The 6,384-nt window shown below is 41.3% G+C and overlaps 1 long non-coding RNA gene across 1 annotated transcript; it reads left to right on the forward strand.

Moving 5' to 3' along the window:
• The first annotated feature begins 465 nt into the window (after positions 1-465).
• LOC131279172 (uncharacterized) lies at positions 466-4,301 on the forward strand. Its single transcript, XR_009186530.1, has 2 exons — positions 466-644; positions 3,972-4,301. It is a non-coding gene; the product is annotated as an uncharacterized lncRNA (long non-coding RNA).
• Positions 4,302-6,384: the final 2,083 nt, after the last annotated feature.

Below are 6,384 nucleotides of genomic sequence, written 5' to 3' on the forward strand. Positions count from 1 at the left end.
AACTCAGCATTGATTTTTACTTTCCTTTCTCAACTTTCTTTAAAAGCAATAAAATATATTACACAAAAATACTAAAAAAAATAAAAAATAAAAATAAAAGCGCAGATCCCTGAGTGGTTTGGAAAGCCTTTGAAGTCCTCGAGGGTTTCTTGTATTTCCCCAGGAGATGGAGAGCAAAATCTATACCTTCCCGGCTGGTGGCAGCGGCTGTGGGACTGTGGGGATTATCTTTCCAGACCCGTGTCTGCGGGAAGGCTGCGGGGCCGCCTGGCCTGCATGCCGCAGCTTGGGAGCATTTTTGCGCAGGGACGCTATGAAAAGGACTTCCAGAACTGCTTTGAGAAATGAAAGAATGTCCTGTGTGGATACCAGCTCATCGAATAAATCCATACCATGAATGCCATGAATGCCAAGAGACGACAAAAGTTCCTGTGGGACCCAGAACCTCCAGTCCTGCGGAGGAAACTGCCCGGCTGGGTCTCATTCCTGAAGACGAGAATGACTTTATATCAAAGTTTCTTAACTACAGAACTTGTTCAAGCATGGCATCAATAAGCTAGTATGACTTGGGGACAGAAAGAGAGTAAGAAAGGAATTGAGAGGAGAACTGGAAAAGAAATGATGAAGCAATGAAAAAGTTCTAGGTTAGTAAATCTACAACTGCTTTTGTTTGTATGGTTGCTCAGTGTTATTGTGTGTGCTATAATTGTTCCAATGTGAGTGAAAGAAAAAAGAAAAAGAAAAAGAGAAGGGCAGGTGCCCCAAGAGGGCGGGAGCCCAGAGTGAAGCCCAAAAGGGTATAAAGAGAAGGGCAGGTGCCCCAAGAGGGTGGGAGCCCAGGGTCCCAAGAGACCCAGAAGGGTGTTCGTGCAATGTTAGTGTATGTGCCAGTGTGTATGGGAAAGTCAGTGTGTGTTGTAATTTTTCAATGTGTGTAGTAATGGTTTTTGTTATATTTTGATGTGATCTAAAAGAACTCTATTCAATTGGCCAAAAAATTAAATAAGCACTTATATTATCTAAGTTTCTTGGTTAATAGAATTCTTGCTTAAATTGCTTCATAGGATAAAAGGAAAAATGTAAAAGTGAATATTGAAAAAGGTAAATGGTTTGTAGGAATGCTAACTGAAATTTAAGGTGTATTTTGTCTTAAAATAAATTAGTTAATATGGAGATATGTGGGACAGTAGTAGTATGCATATACCAGCTGTAAAAGTATTGTAGTAGCATTCAGTGAGAAAATGAGTTTGGTAAAAGTAAAATAAGCCTGTTTGAGTACAAAAAGTGCAAAACCTGTGTGAAAAGGTCTACAAAGGACTTTTGCAGTTCCTCAAGGCTTTCTGCCCTGGCCTGATAGCAATGAATCTGGCTGCATAGAAGAAACCTGTGGCAGTGACCCTAGAGACATCAGAGACAATGGTATTTTAAGGGCCTAGAAAAGGCAAACAATTGGGACAAGCTGTAAGTTCCCTGCTACCTATCAAATTATTAATTGCTGTTTGGCTGGGTAGGAGTTTGTATTAATTTAGCCTGTAAATTGGATGTGGCAAGCATTAATATTGAGTACTGGCTTATATAGCCTTGTCGGTTGGAAATTTTAAGCCCATGAAAAATGAAAGTCTATTCTGCTAGTTGAAAGTCTTATTGTTTGTTGTTAAAGCTTTATTAATCAGTAAAATGTCATTTGCATAGACTTTGTAAAAACAAAACGGGGGAAATGTTGTGGAAACTGGCTTACCTGTTCGTTATTGCAAATGTTACACCTGTTAAATGTAGCAGTTGTTAGATGTTGCAGTTGTTCCCTGTTATTGTCAATGATGTTGCAGTTCAGATAGCAAACAGCTGCTTGGTAGTTTCCCAATAAATGCGATGGGAAAACTAGGGTTGAGGCTCTCAGTTCCACAAGCTGTGAGTCCCCTGGCCCCAGGTTTGTCTCCCCTCTTGTGTCTCTACCTTTATTTTGGCATTGCCTTCACTTTGACCCAACCTATTGTGAGCTGAATGCAACATGCATGGGCTTAACAACACAGACTTCCCTTCACCAAGCCTGATCATGCTACCATCACTGATGAGTGCCCAATTTGCCCATATCAAAGACCAACACTGGGCTCCTAAAATGGCACCATTCCTAGGACTTGCCAGCCACCTGACAGTGGACTGAATATACTGGGCCTCTATAATAATAGTCATATTCACAGATTCCACATAGAGATAAGTTTGGGGCAAGGGGCATACATCTGGGGGAATAACCCAACATACTATTCAGACATTGTTTCTATAGTAAAGTATATTTCAAGTCTAATATAAAACATTAAAAGTATCATTCCCCTTTCCCTCTCACCAGACACACATGTCCTACTTGGCATTCATATCTGGTGCTGAGGGATGACTACCAAGCACCAGCTGATGATGTAACTTGAAAAAGACCTTGACTAAAAGAGTCAACTCAGACCAGCAGAATATCTCAGCCTACATGTAATATCAGGTGTTAAAAACTGCTTTTTGACCTTGAATAAAAGGGGGAAATGGAAAGGACAAATGAGTTTATATGGCTATGAGTCTCCAAAAAAGAGTCAGGAGTTCATCAGAGGGGTTGCACTTATGCACACCACAGCAGGGTCCCAGAGACAGCCAAAGTAGATACAACCCCAGGTACTGGTTCTCCTGAGGGCTACAGAGACCCCCAGGTTCTATGGTCATGGCAGATGGCTCTGGAGTTCAGGGCCATGTCAGTTGGCCCTACTTTGGAGTTTGTGCTCCTGAATGTGATGGAGTTGGACTCAGGTGTGACCTTTCTACACATGCCTCTTCTGTCACTTTTACTGTTACCTGTGGTTAGTGCTGGGGTTGGTGTATACTCAGAAGACCTGAATCTCTGGACTGTCCATGTGACAGCCAGGCCCCTGAGCTTCAACAGACTTGCAAATTCTACCCTCTGGTTTATTGGACTTACCCTGGCCAGCTAACAGGGAGGTGAAGAAGGTCAACCACCACACTAGGGAGCCAAGAGTGCCTACAACTTCAAGCAAGAGAATTGCATCCATTATCCATGTGGAATCTAAGCCCTCTCTCAATATAGAAGTGGAGAAGACATCACATCCCAGGGTCTACAGGATAGAGGAATAGAGTATGGTTTAGAGTAGACTTACTGATATTCTACTATGGAACTATTGTGATTAGTAATGGAAAAAAATGTAGCATTGATGTGGAGAAAGTTGCCAAGGTAGCTGCTGAGGGTAGGGAGAGGAAAGAACAGATATGATGTGGGGGCATTTTCAGGACTTGGAGTTGTCCTGAGTGGTACTGCAGGGACAGATGCTGGGCACTATATGTTCTGCCATGGCCCACTGGGTGGACTGTGGGAGAGTATAAACTACAATGTAAACCATTATCCATGTGGTGCAGCAGTGCTCCAAAATACATTCACCAAATGCAATGAATGTCCCATGATGATGAAAGAGGTTGTTGATGTGGGAGGAATGGGGTGAAGGGGGTGGGGAGTATATGAGGACCTCTTATATTTTTTGAATATAACATTTTTAAAAAATAGAGAAAAAAATTCAAAACAAACAAATAAAATACACTTCAAAGTAAAAATAAATTAATTAAAGTAAGAAGCAAAAAAATAAAAGGGAATCCTCTTCTCCTTACCAACCCCCGACAATGCCATGTGGATTGGCAATCAATAAAAGAATCAGTCCTGAGTTGTTGTAATAATGACCACTGATGGCTTGGGAAATGTTTGGCAGTGGGGTGGAGAGCAATAGTCAAGTTGACTAGGTCAAAATTCTGGTCCTATCATTCCCAGGGGAATGACTTGGATACAGAGTGAATAATGCACCTGCCTCAAGGATTCAGTGTTGTGGTCCACTGTCTCTTGGTAGATCTTGATTTGAGACACAGCAAGTCATATTGAAGTAATCAGAAAACCCAATGGTTTCATCTTCCTGGTATTTCTTTTCTTCTTTCAGGAGTGGGTGATAAGAAACTGAATTGTGGGGAGCCACCCGCTGTGAGGTCTGTTTACAGCCTCCAACTACATGGCGCAGTTCACAAATCTGCCCTGTCATCTCCTTATTCTCCTCCCTGCTTCTTTGTTCTCCCCCTCCTGCCACTACTCAGGTGACCACAGCAATACGCATGCGCAAGGCACGAAACTCCGCAGACCCGGTGCGAACTGTCGGCCAATCCCCTCCTTGGACGTCTGCCACCCACAAGACCAGCCTATCACCTATGTACACGTTCCCTTCCCTCTCTATATATCCCCATGTTCTACCCCCAATAAACGAGGCTTGATAGACCCTGTCTTGCCTCCATTCTTCTCTCGACTCCTGCCCCACCCTGCTTCTTCCCACAGGTCCCTGGACTCGCCCCCGCCGGCTCGGGCAAGTGGCGCCCACCGTTGTAGGCGGGACCCGGGGGAGGAAGCAAGCCGATACACAAAGGAAAACCTGCGCGGGTGGTTTTTGTAAATAAGGAAGACCTGAGAATGCTTGGGCGGAAGACCTGAGCTTTCAGCTTGGGTGGAGGAGACCTTCAGGGAACTGCCTATTCCCTGGAAGACGTCTCGGTAAGTGATTGGCTACAATGGGGCAGGACTCCTCTAGTAATAGTTCCCTTTTCCTATCCAGCCTACAGGCCCACTTAAGACGAGAGGAGTAAAGGTTCATGTTAAAGAACTTTCTAAATTTTTTGCTTTCCTTGAAGAAATTTGTCCCTGGTTCCCCCAAGAAGGTTCTTAGTCTGCCGCTTTCTCTTTCCCCTCCTATACAAGATAATGAAGCCCTCTGCCCTCAGCCCTCACCTCCTTTTCCTCAGGCTGCAAGACCTTCTAGCCACTCTGAAAATTCCCCTTCTGACAATGAAGAAAATAACTCAAACTTACGTCCAAAACCTAAGACTACACCCTCAAAAAGTACTTCCCCTGCTTCCCAAGTTCCGGCTCCTTTACACAATCAAATAACTCATTATCCCCCGCTAGACACTGGCTAGACACTGGCTAAAACCACCAGAGCCTAACTCTCTCCCTGCCACGCCTACTACACCTCCCTTTTCAGCTCCGCTTATTAACTCTTTCACTGCCGTGCCTTCTACACCTCCTCTTTCAGCTCCACTTACTGCAATTGTCCTTAATCACCACCCATTCACTCCTCTTCACTTCTTTCCAGTAAATTACCACAATGAGATTCTCCTCCCTTTTAGGCTCCTTCGCATCATAAAACCATTACTCACCTTCTTAAATCTGTTCAAGAATATAGTCTTAATAGCCCCTGTGCTCAGATGTTATTAAACAGCATTTCTCATGCTCACAATACACCTACTGATTGGAAAAGCCTAGTCCTTGCTATTTTAACCCCCGGAAATTACATTACCTAAAAAGCTCTCTATTATAATGCAGCCATAAGTGTAGGTACCCACAACATTACTAACGGAATAACAGTCATTCCCGCAAGTGCTTTAAAAAGTGAGGAGCAATAAACCCTTCCAAAAGTTCAGGCTAGCTGTTTCCCCCCTCCCCTCTTTGAACAATGTTTAACCATAACTAAACTAATAACAATGTTTCCAAGCACAAGCTTGCATGTTACAGGCAACATGGATTCTGGAAGAAATCTTAAGAAGTTATATTTAAAATGTCATATAATGGAGAACTTAAAAGCATCTATACCAAGAAAGTAAGAATTATGAGTTAATTGTAAATATTTAAAATGCCATATAATGGAAAACTTAAAAGCAGCTATACCAAGAAAGTAAGAATTATGAGTTAATTGTAAACTGTATGTTTCTGTTACTGTGTTGTGATTGTTCTGTGTTTGTCTGTTCGTTCAATGTCAGTGTATATTTTGATACCTCCGGATGGTAATATAAATTAATAAAAATTTATAGAAGAGCTCTATTCAAATGGCCAAAAATTAAATAAGCGCTTATATTAATACTTAAGGTTATTATATTACTACATAAGTTTAAATGTTAATAAGATATCTACAATAATAAAAATTGTAAGTCTTGATTAACAAAATTACTATGCCTTTTCATAAAAAATGGTTCTTGCCTAGATTGAAATGAATAACATCTTTCTTCACAGGATAATATGAAGGATGCAAAACTTAAATGAATATTTGGTTAAAAGTTTGTGAAAATGCTAACTGAAATTTAATAAGTTTTGCAAAAAGGCGTCCTAAAAGTAGGATGGCTAATTTTCATAAACTCTTGAAATTTAATTTGCATGTGGCAAGTTGTAGAAGGTATTGTGATAACTTTAAGTAAGGGAATGTGTTCTGTAAAGATAAAATTTGTCTTAAAATGATATAATTATAGTCTATATGGTTATAAAGAATTATAAAAGGTCTTATGAAGCATTGTTTACATTAAAGTGTTTAAATGGCT

The sequence above is a fragment of the Dasypus novemcinctus genome, chromosome 7 (assembly GCF_030445035.2).
Source record: "Dasypus novemcinctus isolate mDasNov1 chromosome 7, mDasNov1.1.hap2, whole genome shotgun sequence".
NCBI classification, from domain to species: domain Eukaryota; kingdom Metazoa; phylum Chordata; class Mammalia; order Cingulata; family Dasypodidae; genus Dasypus; species Dasypus novemcinctus.